This window comes from Rhynchophorus ferrugineus, unplaced genomic scaffold, assembly GCF_030347505.1.
Source record: "Rhynchophorus ferrugineus isolate W39M unplaced genomic scaffold, kcgeb_rfMv2 rfM9, whole genome shotgun sequence".
Lineage (NCBI taxonomy): Eukaryota > Metazoa > Arthropoda > Insecta > Coleoptera > Curculionidae > Rhynchophorus > Rhynchophorus ferrugineus.
Window position 1 is genome coordinate 8,355,701 of NW_027472588.1, and position 21,404 is coordinate 8,377,104.

Below are 21,404 nucleotides of genomic sequence, written 5' to 3' on the forward strand. Positions count from 1 at the left end.
ATTTTAGCGGAATTTTTAGAACTGTTAATATTTTGATAGCCTGGGTTTTTGTTGTCTCATGGATTTTTCCAATTAATTGAAAAAAAAATATGTTCGACAAATAAAATTCACGAATCACTATTCAAAAAGGTAGCGAAATATAACCTAAAAAAATCCCCTGCCAGTGAAGTGCTTGTTGTAAAAGATACTAATTCGATCCGTAGTCTTTTATAGGTTAGGTCAAAGACATTCCCAAATTCCGAAAGAATAAACTCCCAAGTTCACTGGGAGCTGACGTGCCACTGGTAAAGACATTCATAACTAACTTCATCACAGATTCTCAGCAACAACAGTAGGTTTTGGTAGAAGTACGATAGAAGTAATTCCACAAAATCTGTCTTAGTCGCAAGCCTCCCTTGATAGATATATATCAAGAAAGTTTCCTGCCTGTATCAGGAAAAAATTTAACATATGGTGAGCTCGGTTAATCATTATGGTTTAGGCATATTTCTCCCCAGTCTATGTATTGGAACCTTTAACGCATTAAAGTTGAAGTGCCCGAACTTTTAAATAAATCGGATTATGTTGACTATAATTTATATTCTTAGGATTCACACTAATAGGACGCCTATACAGCTGGACCATAGCTTGGCAAGAATAGATATGACAAAGGCATCAAAATTATTTTAGAGCTCAGTGCCAGGAAATAAAAAGGTTAACCAAAAAAATTGCATAAACGCGTAACCAAACAATGAAACCCAACAGTTTTGTCATCATAGCCTTTTATGACATATGGTAGCATGCTTTTAATATGACAAATATTTTAGATTATTTATCAGATAAATGTTATAATAGGCGGCTAATTGGTGATACAGTGATAAAGGCGGCAGTATGGTCCTCCTACTATTGCGATAGCTGCGGGTTCGAATCCTGCTGGGGCATGGACATAAATTTATGTTTTTGATTGTTTCATATTTGTGATTGTCCTAGGCAAGAGTGTCAAATCCGACAAGGAAAATGATCTCAGTCACGGCAATAATCAGGCTGGGGAAGACCGGATGTCTTCTGGGAAGATTTCTACAGTTGGTCAATCGCCAGTCGGTAGGCTTAATGCCTAGGACCTTGGTTCGAAGCCTACGTTAAAATCTAGGTCCAGTCCAAGTAAACCCCTAGTTGATAAAAGAAGACTTTAAAATATATATATATATATATATATATATATATATATATATATATATATATATATATATATATAAATCATATATTAGCACATTGATGCTAAAAATTGTTTCCGATAAAAAAAAATACTTTAAATCACATTTTTCGCATTATAAAGTAACACTAATCTCTTTGTTTTAACACAATCTAAAGACAAATAAATAATTATAACGCTAATGAGAATAACTATCATTATATATGAAGTTATTAACGTTAGTTACACTTGTATTAAGTTGCATTTATGTTTCCTTAAACGTATAATTAACACTCATAATTAATCCAAATTAACCATTAACTATTTAAACTGCCACATTTCTGCGTCTTTATATATGAATGAACAAGATGTTTTTATCTCAATTGTTTTTTAAACTAATTATTTGCTGTATTACGACTCTTCAGATATTAATTAATATTTTATATTTAATTTTATAGTGTTTTATGTTCTATAAATGGTCGTTGATTGAATCGAACTCTAACTGTTTTCATGATATTTCAATTATATTTTTTTTAGCTTACCCAATCAGAAATTTCTTGCAATTTTTCTATTTTATAGCTTTCGATAACTTAGAGTTTATGGTTTACGTATGTGTTAAATTAATGGGTTTCGTAATTAATTAAAAAACAGCTCTTTTATATCCGATAAACACTTAATAAAATTTCTAAAATTAAAATATAAAATTAATTATTTTTTGCAATATTTGGAATAAATCATTTGATAAATATAAGGTAATAAAATAAATATGAACACATACTTTTTTAAGAGAGGAATAGTTGAATTTTATTATAATATAACAGTAATTTTTTTTTTAATTTTTGGATTTCGAAGATACTATTCTCATTTAAATAACAGGATTTTCATTCGAACTGACACAAATCATATCGTATAATTCAAGACGTGATCGACGCAGTGCCGTGGCAGTTTCACGAATTTAGGGTATAAAACGTTACTTATTTATATTCTTGATTAAAAACGAGGTTATTGGTGGATGCGCCAATGTGGCGAATAAACGAAACAAAATGCACTTTTATCGATCGCAGCATTTAATTTCATCAGTTGTGTTTAGGTTTGGGGATATTGCTAACCCTCGAGTGTCAACTCCCCTTCATATGTGTAGGAAACTGACCATTCATCGCTTCTCTCATTGTAGGATAATCAGCCTCAGATGTTGTGCTTTATTTTATTGTTAATCAATAACACGTGAACAGAAATATTATGATAATATTGAATATAGATAGAGCTGTGAACTCGCTATAAACTCAAAGTGATATATTTGTTATTTTAAGACATAAAAAAGAGACAAATGTAAAACATTGTTGAACAAAAAAGTGAAAATTATATAATCCGTTTATATTTTTCTCTAGTCTCTTCGCATTTTTTGAATACAGAGCTAGTTATGACATTGAAACAAATTTTTAAAAAATGCTTGTGTGTAACTGCTTATACGAGGTTAAAGGTTTCTACTTGATAATGAAATAATGTGATTTTCAGTGAAAAAAATTATTTTATTTTCATTCATAATCTCCTCAATCTTCAGTACACTTGGCCGAACATTTATTCAACATCATTCCTTCTTGCAAGTGAGATATTGAAAGACCGTGACAATATTTATCAGATTTCTTCATGTTTACCACAGTTTGTTAAATGTTTTCGTGACGCTTGTTTGTGTATTTACTTTTGATACAATGGCATTCAGCAAAATTCATGTAAACAGATTACTTCAGAGACTATATGCATATGTTCTCTATGTCGAGGTGTGTAGTTTTCACTCTATACCTGTTGTTATTCAAGAATTAATTGTTCTCATTTTAATTATCTGTTTATATATTATCAGCAAATTAAATGTCAACTTATATATGCCTTTTATATTCCTTTAATATTTTCATGAAACAGAAAAAATAATGAGCATTTTCAATATCCCCTTTAATTTTATCACCCCATTTTGGAAGGGATCATTATTTATTGTACTACCCCTCCACAATTATCATACTTTCGCATATGGTCTGATAAAACCAATAATTCGATCATCTCTATATGATTCATTACTATGATGATTAGAATTTGGGATAAACTACCAAAATATATAATTAAATAGAATTGAATATATATAAATTTTAATGAATGTGAATAAATGCGCGTTGGTAAATTTTTATGGGTAAGCCACCAAATTTGTTAGATTAAAATACACATATAAACTTTATGAATAATTTATAATATAAAGAAAACTTTAAACCACGAAGCTGGAATGGTTAAAGTATTCAATAACAAAAAAACATTCGGCAAAAAAAGGCTAAACAAATATTAAGGTGCGTAATAGTGTTCAATGACCAAGGCAACGACAAAATAAAAAAATTAATATCAAGACTGAGATTAAGATCGAAGTCATCAGCAAGAAACAGTCATTCACGATAAACTCTAGTTAATAAGAGAAAGAAACATAATTAAATTAAATTAAAAAATATAGTTAAAAATATATTAAATTTAATTATACACTAAAATATAGTCTCTCAACATTTTATCATGTCTCAACACGTTCGCTGCCGATCTGGGATGAAATACTTACCCTAGAAGACGACTACTTTTTTTATGATTACAATAATAAAATATTCCTAATAACGTTTTTTTAACGTGTGTCCAGTTTATACTGAGGTAATATATGGTTGATTAGAGGATATAATTTAATATACTCTAACAAAATTATATATATATGTATATATATATATATATATATATATATATATATATATATATATATATATATATATATATAATAGGAATGAATCAATTACTAAAATAAGATAAAAAAATATTCAGCAGAAAAACGAAAGAAAAAATAACTAAGTAAATATTACTACAAACAAACAAAATATTTATTCAAATAAATTGAGAAGTCAGTAGATATAAATGAACGACCAGAAGCTAATACAAATTTTCACCAAAACTCACAAAAACCCTATTCAGATAAATCATAAGATGTCACTCATGACTAATTTTTGCGCAGTCTAAACATTAACCAGGATATCCAGGACATGCAGTGCATACATAAATAGTACATTTTCTTTTTCTTTGTAAATGACAATTTTTGTATTGCTTTCTTACTACCTTTTCTTCTCCTCCCGTATTTTCAAAACATATTCGCTGATAACCGCTCTGGATGTAGGTTGGGACGTAACTTTTTTATAACAGACAAGCGAAGGTCATAATTGGTGTACGCTTGCCTGAATATTTTTTGTAAAGATAGGGCACGTTTCACATCTATTTTTCCACTTTTAGGACGAGTGGGCCCTGACATATCAATATTTTTCTCGCCATATACAATTCAGTAATACATATGAATCAAAAAGGGAAAAATCGAAATCAAGCATGTAAATGACTCAGCTATAGTCTTCGGATAATGCCGATACAACTATACGTGCACACTGCTTAATGCCGAACTAAATACAAGACTTAGAAAGACAACCGCACGTATAATGCACTTAAGCGTAATTGGTGTCCAAAGAAAGGTTCACATTATGCTCTAACGCGTTATTGGCAGCCAACGTACTAAGCATCTCTTTTCGAAATATTATACGACTATATCCTAGTTTCGTTTCAAATATCTTAATATTGTTTATGCGGTTTTTTATACAATTATTAGCATAGTAAATTATATTTGTTAGGACAGAACGAGGGTTTTTAATCTACATTACAGAATACATATTCCTACACTGCCTTGTACAATTTTCAAGTACTTTGATTTTTCCAATACTAAGATTTATATCTACTTTTGCAATAATATCACACGCCACTCTATCCATATATTCACCAGTATCAGTAATTATTACTTCAGTTAACAATTTTTTAAACATTCGTCAATGTGGCGTTACGAACCAATTGATTATTGATTAATTAATTCAAATTATATGCTTATATCCATTAAACGTGACACAGAACTAAGGCAATCCACATACATTCGACGTTATAACCGTATCGAGTATTCAATTAAAATTGTCACAATAATTTTTCGACATTGAGTAAACAAATAGAAAGTTTACCAACATTCCAGTGTTAAAATAAACCAGATAGAGTTAAAATGCTTAGAAAACTTTCTTTAGCAATAACAGTTTAGTTATTTATTATAATTAATGTGTGGTAGTAAAATTATTCACATTAAAATAGAGATAAATAGTATTCCTTTTACATATTTATTTCATATTTTAACGAGAATATATTAGGCGTTTGAGTTAATTTTGGAAGTATTTACTCATTTAGTATACTCACCAATTATTATTTATTTGCAAATAATAATTGGTGACAAAATACATATAATATATTAGGTGATCGCGTATATTTTGAACAGCGATATCTATTGGTTAAAATGTGAAGTATCAATATAAACAACTGATAAATAATCTGATCTAACTATTAACTTTCATCATGCTAACAATTCTCTGCATAATTTTGATAACCTCTTAGAGCTTCAACAATCTGCTCGTGGGCAATAATTATTATTATATGATTTCCGTTATACAATATAACTCTACTGATATATAGAAGATCGCTTCAGTTAGTGATCAGCTGTACAACTTATAATCTTATTATAGATACTAGTTTAACTTATTCCATAGTCTATCCTAACTTATTCTAAAGACTATTCTAGAGATTATTAAATCTCACTCTATGTGTCTCATTGTCTATGCATTACACTAGAATGGCGCACATTTAACTTTTTAGCGAGAGCATTAGGATGCATCAATAGTCTTTTAGAGTACTTTGCTCTAACATTTTGAATCACACTCGTTATGGGTTCTATGAGTTTATCGCGCTGAATCAGTTTGTTGGAGACGTAATATAGGACATCGACGTTGACTCGCAACGTGTTATTCTAGAACCTCTGGAAGACAGCTATGTTAGATTCAGACAGTTCAATACCATAGGCCCAAATGGGCCTAAGTATTGACTTATGCAGCAAAACCTTGTTATCTAGTGATATTTTAGATTTACGCTCTATCAGCCAATACATTTGGTTTAGTTTAAGACCAAGCCTTTGGCGTTTTGTCACCATATCTTCTATCCATGTCAGACGTCGATCAGAATGCATTCCCAGATGTTTAACGTTGTCTGCTTATGCAAGTTCTTCCAACTACTAAAGTCCTATATCACATATAGACATTTTATTGTGAATGGGGGCAACAAATACAATGACTGTGTAAATATATGCTGACAATACCAATATCAGCAACAAGCAACCTCGAACCTCATCTCAACAAAATCAATTAGTAGTTGAAAACATGTCGCATCAAAGGGAATAAGATTCCTACAAGCAGATAATTTTATATTTCTGGAAAGCCTTCTAAGTCGACGCTTAACTTTGAAAATAAATAAATTAATAAAGTGTAAACAATTTGGAGTTAAACTGAACCAGCTGTATAATTGGATTATCTTTGGATAACAAGGTATTGGTGTATAAGTCAAATTTTAGGTCCATATGGAGATATGGTCCCAAACTATTACTATTACCTTACTTTTTATAGGGATGGTTCTAAACGGGATGATTTCGTGGGTGTTGCATACATATCAAATATATTAGAGGAGCACTTTTGCCTTCCTACTATTACCAGCATTTTCTCTGCGGATCTATAGGGAATTTGAACTATTTGGGGAGCCTGATATCAGTAAGGACAGTCCACTATCTCGTCACAACCACCAGAGAACTACATACAAAACTGGAGATCAGAGGAGTAAGGATTAATTATTTATGGGTCCCCTCTTATTGGGGAATATCCGGAAACGAAAGAGCTGACTATCTGCCGAACATAAAAGATAATTCAACTAAATTAAGTGAGTTATTTAGCAGGGAAGAAGCCCAAACACACAAATGCCTCTATATAGAGGACTTGATCAACTAAATAGAGATCCCCTTATGGCAAACAACAAACTGTGGGAGATCAAGAGGGTCGTCCATCAATCTCCTAATATTAATAACTTTAACAGGTTCCAACTTAGTATCCTTGCCCGATTGCAAATAGGACATAGCGGACTGACCCATGAACACTTGTTAAGAGACCTTCCACTGTCTGTACAACAGAGTTTCAAACACATCCTTCTGGATTGTACAAAGCTGGAATTACTTAGACCGCAACTCGGGATTCCTAGGTCATCAGAGCAAATACTCAGACCCAAATATTTGAACACGCTTATCAACCTTTTGACGGCATTTGATACAGTGATTACATTTTGTTAGTTATCTACCGTATCTTATGTAATAACTATATAATATATATAACCAAATATTGATTGCCTATTAGACAGATTATGGAATGCTAAGAGAATAGATATAAAAAAACACAACAATATCAATAATTTCGTTTCTTTTCTTTCTAATTAATTTTAGGCAACTACCCACAATAAAAAAATTAGACGAAAGGTGAAATATCAATTATAACTTTTTCCTATTAACTCGCACGGTCGAAAGGTATCTGAAATTATCACTAAAAAAAATCTCATCCTAATAGTTGCCAGCTTTCGGTTCTTAAATTTCTATTTAAGAAACACCGACCATTAATCTTTTTAATCACCCAAATGACACATGTTTACAACAAATTATTAAGACAATCTTTACATCATAAAATGTTTGATTATTTTAATATAAAAAGTACGATTTAGAAGAGGGAAAAATTAAGTTTCTCGACGTTTATTTTCTATTAAAACTGTATGAGGAAAGGTTAACTGTATGTTTAACCTTTTTCTTTAAGCTATTATTATGCGCTCTTGATGATAGTGTCTTTTTTCGACTGGCTGTAGACCTAGGTGTGATTATTATCTAAATCCACTAATCTAATAAATTTCGTGGTTAAATTACACTTCTCGGTGTTTAGGCAAACTTTCTTCCCATTAAAGGTGTTAATCTCTAATGTTTAATAATATACAGACATAAATGTAGTGTGTGATTTTTGAACAGAATTATCCAGAGTCAGTGATTCTTTAATACATCTTAATTTTGTACGATCATAATTTATAAATCAATTTCTTACTGTTGTTCTGTTGTACTTGCATCAATACACAATGTGTATATCTTAAATTAAACTAGTTAAGTTATAGTCTATTCAAAGTTATTTTGTACATACGTCATCTGAATTTGTGACTTCAAAAGATCGCAATGTTGCCGCATCTACTCTGAACTTTAGTTCAGTTTGGCTTTGACATAAAACTAAAACAAAATTCTAATCTAAATAAAATAATTGAACAAAAATATTTTATTTTAACATTATCGTACATCTAAAAAGTACAGTTAATTATACAGCCACAATAGTGTAATGTCTTATCACTATTACTTTCACGAATTTTGCATACGTTCACGCGTTCGAACTACTCAGATAGCATTGCGTATCTTTTTAACTAGAATAAAATGAAAAGGAAAATATTGTCTGATTCTAAAACGAAATTATAAATTGCGAAAGGCAATACATTAAACATTTTAATGACGTATGTACAAAAAATTTTGAATAGACCATAAAATTAAGAGTACCACTTATAAACTATGGTAGTTCGTGTGGAACTCCATATTTGCACACTGTAAATCCAAAAGGCTTTATAATGGACTGATAGGATAATTCTCTTTAATCTTAGATCAAGTAGAAAGTATTTTTTAACTAATCAGTACAGTTAAACGTGATATTTCCAATATAAACTATCTGCGAGATGAATGTTGAGGTATTTCGCTGATTCTGCTTGAGGAATCGTGCAGTCCACAAGTGACATAATGAGATTTGTGCCATTTCGGCGCAATGGAAAATGGAGATGGAGATATTTCAATTTATTAATCTGTAATTTCCAGTCTCTGGCCTATTTGAGGATCTTTTTTCGGGATACTTGTACTTTTTTAATAGCCTTATTCAGAGATATAAAAAATCTCTGGAGGTAAAAAAGATCGGTTTGTGATATGTATGTTCAAGTGATGATATTACAAACTATTTCGATTACAAATACTTTTTTATAAAGAAAGTAAATGAGTGAATTTTAATAGATTTGTTACAGTTAGTTTATGATTTCTGCAGAATGATATCTACATAATTAAAATTTGTTGGATATCTTATAATTATTTCAAATAATTTTAAAAATATTAAGTATATTTAAAATAAAGATTGTTTGAAGTTGTATATCAGTCAGACTTTTGTATATGGGCATTTAATTTATTTGATAAAGCCTCAAAATACACCATGAATTTAATCTATACTATTTGGTATCACACTAACTCCAATTGCTTTGTTTTTGTTATTTTTTTAAATTTTAACGAATCATTAACAAAATTATCAACAAACCAGACATACCAATATATTTTATCTTGTTCTGTTTGTTTATTGTATTGTTTTATTTGGAATTATATTTTTTATAACTGATTAGGTGGAATACAAATTAATAGTAAACTAATATTTGTTGTTCTGGTGTTGAAAGTGACGTTTGATTTCATTTCACGATTTTTAATTAATTATAATTTTCTACATCAAGCTGATAATAAAGTTTTTTTCCTGAAAATGTTGCTACCTATTATTAAATAATAGTTATAACATCTTGCAAACATAAAGCAGAAATGACTTCGATTTTTGTAAACTGTAATATAATTGTTTTTTACTATATAGTACATATTTTGTCAATTTCATTAACTACTGCTTATAACAATAACTAGGCATCTTTGTATATTATGCAGAATCATATGTATATATATATATATATATATATATATATATATATATATATACATATATATATATATATATATATATATATATATATATATATATATATATATATATATCTACAGAATATAATAAAAACTTAATAATTTTTAGTTTAGACATGTGTGAAATTAAAATTGAACCTTTATACTTTTTAGAATTTAGAAAGATGTATATGAGCGATATTTTGTAAAAAAAAATTATGAGATATGAATGAGAATATTTTCATTTAAAAAGAAATTGTAGCCGGCTTGGTGGCGTAGTGGTAAAAGCGATAGGACGGTCCTCCTACTGTTGCGATAGCCGCGAGTTCGAATCCTGCTGGGGCATGGTGGCAAATGTATGTTTGTGATTATTTAAAATTTATGATTGCCCTAGGCAAGAGTGTAAAATCCGACAAGGAAAATGATCCTAGTCACGCTAATAACCAGGCTGGGTAAGACCGGATGTCTTCTGGGATGATTTCTAAAGTTAGTCACTTGACAGTTGGTAGGTTTAATGCCGAGGATCGTGGTTCGGAGCCCGTGTTAAACTGTAGGTCCAGTCCAGATAAACTCCAGTTGGTAAAAGGAGACACAAGAGAGTTTAAAATATAAAAAAAAGAAAAAGAAATTGTTTTAAAAAGTATAAAAATTTTAAGTATGAATAAAAGCTATGAATGATTTCCAACATCTACTAAATTATAAACTTATACTCATTCATTAAGAAATTAAAATCATTAAATATTCAATGAGTTAAACTTATATATATTTTTTAACTTTAATCTGTAATAAAAAACTAAATATACCGGACAAGAGGCTATATTTACCCATTTTTATTAGGCAATATACTTGGAAAGCGCCGTTTGAAACGCGGAAACTTTATTCTGAATTTGTAAATAACCTTAATCAGACCTGATAGCTCATAAATGCTTTCTACATAATCCCTCGTTGGTTTTTTTTTATTTCAGGCAACTTTAAACTTTCCTTCTTGTTAATTAAAACAGTTGTAAATTACACAAAATCGGTCATATATCCTACTAAATGTATTAGAATTACTTGGCCACAACAGCCTCTTGTATCTACGCCTTGGTTTATGGCCTTGGCACCGCCAATAAATCAAATCAAGAGACAGTTATACACGCCACAAGAAATTACGCTAGATATTACCTCGATAATTGACGGGCACTGTTTGAAAAAACGCCCTTTTGTTGGAATGTTCATTAACTTTCTCTAAATGCACCGGCTTTTGTTAAGATAAATGCCTATTTTGGGCATATTAGATCGTATTCGATTGCTAGATTCCGAATGGTACTTTCAACCCTTAATTTGTAAGTTACCTCCAATAATTAGATGTAACTAACTTTCTTATTGTTATTATTCCGAGGTTTGTAATGATATCATTATATATCCTTGATAATTCCCTTATACCTTTAGAATTCAAACATGATCACATAAAAGGAAATTCATTTTTCTCGTAATATCTCATTTTAACTTTCAATATTAAAACATTATCTGTTATTAAAAACATACCTATTATAAAAGTCAGATGAGGTACTCCTTAAATACAGCTGATCTGAGGATCTCGTTCCTAATCCTGAAACAAAAAGGTCGTTATTATTATTTCCTAAATATAGGCTATACTTACTAATATTTATTATATATACTAATATTTCAATCATTAACAAACTTGTCAACAGACCACATATACCAATATATTTTATCTTGTTCTGTTTGTTTATTATTTTGTTTTATTTGGAATTATATTTTTTTATAACTGAGTAGGTGGAATACAAATTAATAGTAAACTGATATTTGTTGTTCTGGTGTTGAAAGTGACGTTTGGTTTCATTTCACGATTTTTAATTAATTAGAATTTTCAACATCTAGCTGATAATAAAGTTTCTTTTCCTGAAAATGTCGCTACCTATTATTAAATAATGGTTATAACATCTTGCAAACATAAAGCAGAAACTTACTTCGATTTTTGTAAACTGTAATATAATTGTTTTTTACTATATAGTACATATTTTATATATATAGTCAATTTCATTAACTACTGCTTATAACAATAACTAGGCATCTTTATATATTATGCAGAATCATATATTTACTAATATTTATACTAATATTTATTATATATACTAATATTTCTAAAATTTTAATTTTCAATAGTAGCTATTATTCACTTGAAATTGAAATATAAATTTATGATATTTTGCAAAACTGAACAAAAGGTTTAAATTAGAATATTATATTATTTGTTTTCATTTGTTATATTGTATATTTCAGCAAATAGTAATAGTTAATGCAGTCTGAAGATTACATTAAATTTCTACATTCATTTTATATCTCCCCAATGTTATTTAATAGTATAAAATAAGAACATTAGTTACCATAATCATTAGCCAATATGAAAAATTTGAATAACACTAATTTAAATAAAAATAAAATGGATGAAGAATTGTATGTCTTATTGTATTGTCTCTTTAAATAATTATAAAATTATTTCCTTTAATTACTTTCTTTTGTTAAATCTTACATTAGATATGCTTAGTAAAATATTAATTTATAAATAGTATACTATTGTTTGGTTGTGCTTACATCAATATACGAGTACGAGCAAGTTGAAAAATTAAACTACTTAAGCTGAAGTTAACAGTGACAGCTATACACTTATATATTAGTTCGTATGGTTTGGTTCGCTTCATTCTTCTGATTTCCGATGCATTTTCCAGTGGCTGTATTCATTCTACATTGCTCTGATTTAGTAACCTTATTTCATGTTTTAAAGAAATATCTTGGATAACTTGATACCTTTCGAGGTCGTCGTACAGTTCTTCGTTGACTGTGTAACGATAAACATGGGTAATTAATCGAATCATTTTGTATCGGCAGCGTTGGATTACTAGTCGGTTTGTTGCTAGAATGCAACCTCATATTTCCACCGTATAAATCCAAATAAGCTTTATAATTGGCTGAGTAACCAAATTCTTTGATTTTGCATCTATTGGGCGCATGCCTAATTTCGAGTAACCAGTAGAGTTCTTTGATTTTAAGTTGCTCTGGCTTCTTGTCTACCGTTTTGTTTTTTTTTGTTCATAACTGATATTATATTTGGAAGTTTAAAAATTACAAGTTATCAAGAAAGAATTACTACTACGTATTTAGATAAAGGGCATAAAAACTAATTTTGAGGGATATACAAAATATGCCGTACATAATATTAAATAGAATTGAACTATATAGTAACTATACTTATGCGAAAGTATCATTATTACAGTTAAAAATCAAAATGTATCATTCACCTGAATGTAAACGTTTTATGTTCTTTCTTTTCTTACTATACCAATTTAGGTATTAACAAAAATAATATACTGGGTGAAAACAGCTGAGGGATAAAGATTTCTATGTAAAACATGTGGGGAATAAGGAATCTTTGTAGGCTCATCACTAAGAAGTCCCACCTCAACCGTTCTATTTATCACACATTGTCCTTTCTGAACCGCACTGGTTCCAGTCGATATCCCCGCTCTACCAGCACTTTACTTGGGTTGATTCTTATATTGCTCCAAAGTGTCAGAACTTTTCCAGTGTGGTACAAAATACAATAAATGTACAAAAGGCGTTCATTACAATATTGTAAAATTTTTCCTGAAAAAAAACCTTTAAACTTTATTTTAAATTTAGTGAGAGCTGGCTTGGTTGGCCCAGTGGCCAAGGCGACAGGACGGTCTTCCTATTATTGCAATAATCGCGGGTTTGATGAGTTGGATGTACTTTATATTTGTGATTGTAATTGTAATTGTCCTTATAGGCAACAGTTGAAAATCCGACCAGGAATAACTATCCCAGTCGCGTCAGAAACCAAGCTGGGTAAGATTGGATGTCTTTTGAGAAGATTTCTAAGTTGTTCAGTCGCCAGTCGGTAGGCTTAATGCCAATGAACGTGGTTCTGATCCAACGTTATACAATACGTCCAGTCCAGATAAACCTTCGTTGGTAAAAAGGAGACTTTAAAATATAACAAAGCGGTTTGGTGGCGCAGTGGTAAAGGTGAAAGGACGGTCTACCTATTGTTGGGATAGTCGCAGGTTCGAATCCCGCTGGGGCATGGTTGTAAATTTATGTTTGAGATTGTCCTATGCAAGAGTGTAAAATCCGACAAGGAAAATGATCCCAGTCACGCCAGTAAACAAGCTGAGTAAGACCGTGGTTCGGAACCCACGTTAAACTTTAGGTTCATCAGATAAACAACATTTAGTTGGTAAAAGGAGATTTTAAAATATGTGTAAAAAAATATAACAAAAAAAATATAACAAGAATAAAAGAAAATTAATCAATGCAAGAGAAGATATTAATATTTTTAATTATTGTAGTAATAATTAAACATAATTATAACATTTATGAAAATAACTATATAGCTATAATTCAATAAGTCCAATAGCATAGTACCAGTAGAAATAATCACATAAAGCTTTAAAAGCTTTAAAGATAATTAAATAGACAATAACAAGTCATCAAACCTTCTTTTCACCATTTTAGAGAAGACTTTGGTCTAGCACCATGATACTGAATCAAAACAAGATAAATACAATCGATATATACCCAATTCTCTGCCTCATAAATGAAAAATTTGTTAAATGCATAATTTGACATGTAAAAGACATTATTGGTATATTACTTTCAAGCTGAGAAAATATTTTGTGCCAGACGGATGAAATAATTTGTGAAGAAATAAGTTTTATTAAGAAAATATATTATACCATCAAAATAATGTATTATCTCCTGCATACTAAGAAATAATTCCCGAAACCCTATATCAGAAATGTTAGCTAGTTCTTACTATAAGACAATGAGATGTTAAAAGAGCGCCAGAGCATAAAAAATTATTAAATGGATATTATATGTCACAGCTATTATATGAACAAAAATATTATTTTATTAATAGTACCATTTATGGAGGGCAGTGTTCTTGATCCATTGTTATAACTATTATATACAGTATACAGATGACCGACCGACCTCAAGAAATACTATTGGTGTAACATATGCCGACGATTCAGTGGTTTTGTCATCACACGAGGATCCAATATCAGCCACAAAAATCCTCCTTCATCTAAACAAAGTCGTATTGTGGTTGAAATCGTGGCGTATCAAAGCAAATGAGACAAAATCTACCCATGTGACATTCACCTTTTGCAGAAGAACATGATCCAAAGTAAAATTGAATAATCATAAGCTTCCGCAAGCAGGCAACGTTAAATATCCGGGAATACATTTGGATCGAGGTCTGGGGCTAAACTAAACCAAATATACTGGGCGTAAATCTAAATTATTATTAGATAACAAGATTTTGCTGTATAAGTCAATACTTAGGCCCATTTGGACCTATGGTATTGAACTGTGGGATACTACTAGCAAATCTAACATAGATATCCTTCAGAGGTTCCAGAATAAAGTGTTGTAAGTCATTGTCGATGCCCCATGTTACGTGTCTAACAAACTGATTCAGCCCAATATCCCCTTAGAACCCACAACGAGTGTGATTTGAAGTGTTAGTATTCTGAAAGACTATTAGTACATGCTAATGCACTCGCCAAACAGTTAAATGTGCGCGATAAGAGTGTAATGCATAGGCTCAAACGCAAACTACCATACGAACTGATTAATAGACACAGAGTGACATTTAATAATTTCTAGAATAAGTTAGAATAGCCTTTAGAATAAGTTAAAATAGACTTTAAAATAAGTTAGTGTTAGTTTAAAATAAGTGATCTTCTACATATCAGGATGGTTATATTATATAGCAGAAATCATATAATAACAGTTATTGACCACAGGCAGATTGTTGACATTCTAGGAGATATTGGAAGCATCACGTTAGACAAAAATCAAAACACATTAGAACCAAAATAAAACAACTATACTGGTTAGTCGGAAGATACTTTCAACTTGATCTAAAATCAAAAAGGTTGATCTATAATACAATCATAAAGCCAATTTGGACCTATGGGGTGCAAATATGGGGTTGCACTAAAAATTCAAATCAGTTAGTCACACAGCGCTGTCAAAACAAGGTTCTTCGATTGATTACCAATGCCTATCGCTATGTAACCAATGAAGAACTGCACGATGACATAGAAATCAAATGGATTTGCGAAGTTGTGTAGGATTTCGCCTTGAAACACGAAAGAAGATTACTAAATCATACTAACGTGGATACAACTGCTGGACAGTGCGCAGGATGTCAGGAGATTGAAACGAACAAAACCATACGAACTTGCGTGAACATTTAGTGTGTTATATTAGTGTAAACTATAGCTATAAGTTAATAATTAATAAATAATTATAATTTTATTATTGAGGAATACATACTGATGTATTTTCTCTCACTCGTCTTGTTTGTTATTTAATCCAAGTACATAGGAAAAGTAGTAATAAATTAATTTTAAATTAAGATTGTACTAAGCGTACCTAATAAAGATGTTATAAAAAAATTCTAGGAGATTATTAAAACATATATTTATTTCTTTAACGTATTTCAATACAATTGCTTCACTGTTCCATACCCTTCTCCTAACCAAGCCTAATTTATTATTGGGTGTAGCCCCAACAAATTATCAATAAAAATAATTTACAATTGTAGCTACGAGTTCGTGATCTCTTTCAAATTCGTTTGGCATTTCAAGAGTATATATCAACATCCGGTTCCTGTTTATATATACTAAATATTAATTTTCATCTTGAACCAATGAAGTTTATACAACTCTACGTGACGCACAACATGTTACTAAATCATTTAGATCCATTGCTCGACGACTTGCTTTAATAATCCGAACAACAATAAGATAAAAATCAGAATTTCTTGATTTCTTGCAAAATCCCTGGTCTCCGCTGGTTATAACGATATTTGATAGATTTGGCAGGCGGCCGCGTGTTGCGAAAATAGCTTGAATCAATGCAGGAATTTCTCGTTTATCGTCAATCTGCACGTTGAAATCGAAAAAAAAAGAAAGAAAGGTTAATTAGCATTGAAATTCGAAAAACGTGTCTTACAAGGGAAACTAATGAGGTGGTTTGTTGGATTTAAACACGTGAGTTGAGCGATTGTCGGTGATTTTAGTGCTTATAATGTTCGAAAAAAATACGGTTAGTATCTTTATTACCACATACTATTGATACAGAATGTAGGAAATTGTTAAAAGGTCTATTGTTCTTGTTCATGTCGATTTCAAGTTTATTTAAATTTAATAACTTTTAGAATAATAATGATTACTAATCTCAATGTTTTTATAATTTTAAATATCGACTAGTGTTGATCAATTAGAAATAATGTATTCCATTTTGAAGAGAAAGCCGTCCTTATGATCGTAAAACACTGAGAAAAATTGGCTGAAAACTTTTTATGCGTCCATTCTACAGGCATGATAGGTCCAAGATTCTGAAATAATCAATCCAATCAAAACAATGAGTCCAAGGTCTAAAACTAAGGTTTAGTCTCCATAAAACTGTTAAACGTGTAATACTTACTGGTGTTCGAAATGTGCTAGTGGAAATCAGTTAATTTTTTAGCTAGAAATCTTGGAAGTGCTACAGTTCTACATTTTTAAATGTAGTTTAACTTGGTACAAAAGTTCTTTATATGCATATATGAGGGGTATCTGTATATATTATAACATACGTTTTAAAAAATAATAAAACAGGAAAAAAGGAAAAATAAGTTATGCATGTTATATATATATATATATATATATATATATATATATATATACATATATATATATATATATATGATTCCCTAATTATCTCTTGTAGAGACATCATCAAGTAACCATAAATATCCAAAAGCGGAAGCCAGTATTTTGACAATGATTCAAAGATTTGGAAGTTGTTTTTGGTGGAATCCTAATCATTACATTTTTAAGAGTTTCCCACAAATTTATATACAGAAAAGAAATTGGTTATATAGCATTATTTTTCAATATCAAACTTTTCATTTTTATTCATATTATTTATAAATAATACAACTTAATAAATATTACATTTATTAAGATCCATTAAGCATTATTATTATATGAAGTTACTAAGAAGATCTTAAATTGCTCAATTATTTTAAAAATCATTTTATTTGTTTATATTTCCTTTAAATGTCAATCAGCAATAATGATGAACACCCCAAAATTCCTTGACATGTTTTTTATTACAGCACTATACTAATATGTATCAATCAATAAACATAGTAAAAACGTTTTTATCCATTTATAACATTATTTACTATTCTTATTTATAGTGATATAAGATAATATTTTTCTGCTTACCGTAAGAATTATTTATCAACGTATATTATGAAAAGAATCGCACATGAATATTAATTATTTTTAATGTTAAAGATAGTATTACCCAATAGAGAAATTATAAGACTAATTCTCCTAAATTAATTATTCGAAAATATTAGGCTTACTACGAGAGTAGTATCAGAAGTTTGAGATCTGAATTATATCTCAAGAAGCGATATCATATCAATCATCGATTTGGTATCATTGATGAAAACAGTGATAGTAATGGAAGCCAGTTGGGTGAAGATATGGTAAAGGACCAAGCTTAATTCACCAAACTTATCATCCTTATTATTTTTTTGTTCCAAGTGTATTTGACACCAATATAGTGGCTGAATGAAAATTTTGAGAAACTAAAGAAAAATATGAGGTTAAAAGAGGCTGTTGTTTAAACATAAATATATGAATTTTTAATTATATTGTTTTGATTCCCAGTCAAAGCAATTATAGGTACAAACCTCGTACATATTAAATTAATATATCTTTGAAATACATTAACCATTTCCCAAGCTTAATGTCGATGATGAAACGTACTAAATTAAAATGTAAATAAATATAATCGATCAGTTGTTGTGATGTCGGAACCAATTTAATTGGAACTAGGTAAATAAACATGTTCATAATCAACTTATTACCTAATAATCTAGAGGGACGTCATAAAATTTAAATTAATCGTTGAAATTATAGCTGGAAATAAGGATAATGAGACTGTTTATGAAGAGAACATTCACAAAAATGATGTTACTACACAGCATTTGAATAATTGTCGAGTGTTATTTACTTACGGTTAGGATTAAGTGAAGCAATCTCTCTAATTTATTAAGTAATGTGTTATTTTCATTATTCGTTTTGCAAGAAATAACGAATTTGTTATTATATATTTACAATTTCCATGGATATTTTGTGATTTTCCCTCCTATACTTCTATTACTCAATTTTCCTTTATATTTCCTTTCACATAATGTATTTGCAAGTGATTTATAGTAGGGATGTCAGCTACCGAGAAAAATATTGATATTTCAGTGCCTTTAAATGAAATCGATATATCAGAGAAAAAAATCGTTTTCTTTTGCAATATTCAGGAAAAATATTGATATTTCACGAAAGATGTATCGATATTTTTAATAAGAAATAAAAATATTAATATATCGGCCCAAAAAATATCAATATTCTTTAAAAATTTTTAAAACTAACGATATTTTTAATAAACATTTAAAATCAAGTACCAAATGTTATTTTTTCTAATAATTAAAAGATTTTTAAAATGTGGCCTTAACAAATTTATCTATATATTAGTACTTTTTGAATGAAGTATAGATATATTGATATTTTTTTCGGCATACTTAATTTAAAGTAGTCATCCAGACTAATATAGGACTTTCTTAAAAATAATTAATGGATAAAAGCGGCCATATTTTTTGTAGCTTCTGTTTTACATGCTATATCTATTTTACATCATTTTTGGTGTACTGATGTCAAATTACGATAGCAACTTGCACCATTAAACGCAAATAGTAATCGTTAAAACATATATATGAAACATAAACAATATTTTTGACAATTTTGGATAAATAAATGTATACTAAGAAGCCTATTTGGCTATATGGAACAATGACAGTCTACATGCAATCCACTAAGCCGTCGTACATCTAGAAAATGATGTTAATTAGTGAAATTTTTGGGCTGGCGTTTCTATTGGTCCTTTCTTATTTTGTTTTGTTTGTTATTGTATTTTGTATTTTATATATATTCTACTTAGCAATCTGTTTTCTTGAAACAATAATCCAAAATATTGCCGAGCTATCTATAACTGAGTTGTGCAGCCATTGATGCCGTCCTCATCTTCTCTCTGCTAAATTCGGACACTATTTGTATACTGAGCCGTAAAAAAAGCAAAAAAGTAAAGTAAAACCAACCTGAATATCTTAAACTACCCACTCCTTGTAGTTCAGTGCTAATTTGTTAATGTGTTTAGTTTGGCTTGATAGTTCTGGCTGTATGACTTAACTTCTTCCCTCGCTATTCGCAGATTAAATTCTAAGTACTCTATTTATTGTTTATGCGCGGCAGAAAATTCAACGTAATTTTTATCATTTTATTTTGAAACCTATTTCGATATTACTGTGGCTGTTTGTGCCTCAAAGTTTTATGGCATACATCCATAACCTGTACAGCTTTATAGGTGCTCATTTTACTGGCCTCTGAGAATTGTGACTTGCGTCAGATTAGCAAGTACTTTTGCAGAGCTTTCTTCTGAGTGTGAAGGTTAGTTGAACCAACTTATTTGTACTAGATTTATTACGCCATTGCTCGAGCCATGCTTCGATCAGAATCAGGTGTTGTTGGAGTCTCATGTGTTTAAAGGATTGTGGTATCATCTGCATATGTCACTGTAGTGACCCCAGGACTGCAGATGTACCGCATTCTGACTTAATTTCGTGCGTTTAAGATGTATTCGATACTAGCGACCCGCCCCGGCTTCGCACGGGTGCAATGCTGATACTAAATTAAATGCACTACAGAAAAAATATGAACATTGTATATAAAAACATAGCGGCCCGCTCCGACTTTGCACGGGCATAAAATATATATGCCTATGTCACTCAATGAAAACATGATTAAAATCGATCCAGTATTTTTGGTTCATTCATTACTGCCCTTGGCCTGCACGCATTAAATTAGGAGTAAAACAATTCCTCTTCGCCTATACTTACTATGAAGATTTCCTGCTATCTTTGGAATATCTAAATTCATACAATTTTTATTACATTACACATTTTTAAACGCAAATTTTAAATTTGTAATATCTCCGAAAATATTTGTTTAATTTACATGCTGTAAGGAACCATATTGATCTATATTAATTGCACACTGTGTTTAAGGTACTTAATTCGATAAGGATTAATGCCATATTGCTTAAAATAGCTTCGTAAATAAGCCATTTTCTCACGTAAAAAGTAAACAATAAAAATGGTTAATGTGGGTTATCCCTAAAAGATAAACATATACCACCGCGGACTTTTTTGTAGACCTTTTTATGGTGTACAATACTGTAGTACATTAATTTGATCTAACTCGTAGGGTTAGGCAGCGTTTTTGCTAATTGCTAAATAAGCCTAAAAAAATAGGTTAATTTACGACATCACGTTAGAAACCTCTAAAATTAGCAATGTTGCCT

At 30.0% G+C, this 21,404-nt stretch overlaps 1 protein-coding gene across 6 annotated transcripts in view; it reads right to left on the minus strand.

Moving 5' to 3' along the window:
* Positions 1-21,404, minus strand: part of knockout (Stork-head domain-containing protein knockout) — a 234,907-nt gene that overhangs the window by 128,814 nt on the left and 84,689 nt on the right. For 5 of the 6 annotated variants that reach the window (XM_076413502.1, XM_076413506.1, XM_076413503.1 and 2 more), the window contains one exon: positions 11,421-11,484. The exons of the other annotated variant lie outside the window; for it this stretch is intronic. The gene's annotated coding sequence lies outside the window, so the exon portion shown is untranslated. The remainder of the gene's footprint in view (positions 1-11,420; positions 11,485-21,404) is intronic. 6 annotated transcript variants of the gene reach the window in all.